The sequence below is a fragment of the Mastomys coucha genome, unplaced genomic scaffold, assembly GCF_008632895.1.
Source record: "Mastomys coucha isolate ucsf_1 unplaced genomic scaffold, UCSF_Mcou_1 pScaffold23, whole genome shotgun sequence".
Lineage (NCBI taxonomy): Eukaryota > Metazoa > Chordata > Mammalia > Rodentia > Muridae > Mastomys > Mastomys coucha.
This window is the reverse complement of record NW_022196906.1, coordinates 100135597-100137915: the sequence shown is the minus strand read 5'-3', so window position 1 is coordinate 100137915 and position 2319 is coordinate 100135597. Positions and strand designations below refer to the sequence as shown.

Below are 2319 nucleotides of genomic sequence, written 5' to 3'. Positions count from 1 at the left end.
CAGACACTGTCCTTGAGCCTTCTGGGCTAAAGGCCACCAAAAAGGCCACCTGCTTTCTGTTGTATCCCTCTCCCTTTTAACGACAGATGCTCCAAAGTTCAGACACGGACCCCAGAAGAGCGCAGACTTGGCCAGGAGATTCCAGACAAGAAAGTGGCTGAGAGACTTCTCGTGCCGGAAATCCCGACAGCTGCCTGGCTAAAAGGTCCTGGGCACCCAGCCCTGACCCTGGCCAGGCAGGAGGCCATGTCAGGTGTCCAGAGAAGTTGGGGGAGGTGATGGCTGAAGTCAGAGGCATTCTGCCTGTGGTTAGCAAGCTGTCAACACCTCCTCAGCTGCCAGAGCCAGGCAGGCCAGGAGCTGGGGGAGGGGGTCTTTCCCTGATCTGGATGGTTGGAGGGAGGATCAGAGAAGCTGATAGGCTCTATCCGGAGGGGTCTGAGAGAAAACAACTAGGGCTCTGTCCTGAGGGGTCTGAGAAGGTGACAGATCCTGTTCTGAAGTTTGAGAAGGCCATCAAGTTTTGTCCTGGGGATCTGAAAGACTTTGTCTTGAGGGATCTAAGCAGGAGACAGATCTTGCTTTTATAGGCCCAGGGAAAGAAACGTGGTCATGAAGTCAATCTGGCCTGGAGCCTGAAGAAGGGACAGGCTGCTGGTATTAGGAGTTGGCAGGAAGGATATACATACATATATACATGTGTGTATATACACACATTTCTTTTTGTTTTCAGTTTTGGTTTTGAGACAAAGTTTTGCTAAGTAGCCTTGGTTGGATGGGAACTCACTAGAAAGACCAGGTGGGTCCCAAAGTTACCAGTAATCCTCCTGCCTCTACCTACTGAAAACTGGGTGTCTTAGGGTTTTACTGCTGTGAACAGACCCCATAACCAAGGCTACTCTTATTTTTTTTAAATTTAAATAAACTTTATTTTTAGACAACCCACATGAGACATGTTTTTTTCTTAAAAAAAAAAAAAATGCCTCTACTCCAAATAAAAATCACAGTCAAATAAAAACTCAAGATGACATCAGTCCCATTTGTCCTAAGTCCTGGTGTTGTGTGGATGGTAAGCAGCTGCCAATTATGGTGACAGGTGAGGGATCCATTTTGTTAATATTTTTCCATCTCTAAGCCATCCTTAAATAAAATCATGAATGGAGTCACACCATCTTCATGGTAGTCCAGGAGAGCAACCATACCATCTGGATTTATGTTTTCACCAATAAAAAACTGGTAGTTATTGAAATCAGCAAGGATGGGCTGGAGAGATGGCTCAGCAGGTAAGAGCACTGACTGTTCTTCCGAAGGTCTTGAGTTCAAATCCCAGCAACCACATGGTGGCTCACAACCATCTGTACAGTTACAGTGTACTCATATACATAAAAAATAAACAAATAAATATTTGCCTGGCAGTGGTGGCACACGCCTTTAATCCCAGCACTTGGGAGGCAGAGGCAGGCAGATTTCTGAGTTCGAGGCCAGCCTGGTCTACAGAGTGAGTTCCAGGACAGCCAGGGCTATACAGAGAAACACTGTCTTGAAAAACCATAAAAAAAAGAAAGAAAGAAAGAAAGGAAGAAAGAAAGAAATTAGCAAGGATGTGCTTAATTTGCTCTGCAGCTCCAGTCATAAAAAGCTTACAGTTTCAGGTTTCTGTTCTTCAAGTTTGCCTCTGAGTGATTTCATGTAGTCTTTGATGTACTTTTTGTAGGCCTCTTTTGTGAAGCTGGTTTCTTGTAAGTGATAGTTCATGACAATGTCAACACGGGGGGGGGGGGTGACTACTCTACTTTTGGTACCTTCGCTCTCCAGACCTTCAGCAGAAGCATTTCCACCGATGAGCAAGTCATTGTTGATGGTACCCTCTGTTCTACTGATCATCTTGCCCTCCACCTCCAGGCACAGCCTGTCCATGATCTCCTGGCCAAGGCTACTCTTATAAGGACAACATTTAATTGGGGCTGGCTTATGGGTTCAGAGGTTCAGTCCATTATCATCAAAGCAGGAATATGGCAGCATCCAGGCAGACATGCTACAAGAAGAGTTGAGAGTTCTACATCTTCATCTGAAGACTGCTAGGAGAATACTGGTTTCCAAGCAACTAGGACTAGGGTCTAAAAACCCACATCCACAGTGACACCCCTACTCCAACAGGGCTACACCTCCTAATAGTGCTATTTCCCAGGCCAAGCATATTCAAACCATCACACTGGGATTACAGGCATACCCCACAAGACTAGGTGCTTTGTTATTTGTTTATGACAGGATCTTAGGGGGGCTGGAGAGATGACTCAGAGGTTAAGAGCACTGACTGCT

At 45.8% G+C, this 2319-nt stretch overlaps 1 pseudogene; it reads right to left on the bottom strand.

The window, feature by feature from the left end:
* Positions 1-1113: 1113 nt before the first annotated feature.
* Positions 1114-1884, bottom strand: LOC116073701 (annotated as a pseudogene).
* Between the last annotated feature and the right edge of the window lie 435 nt (positions 1885-2319).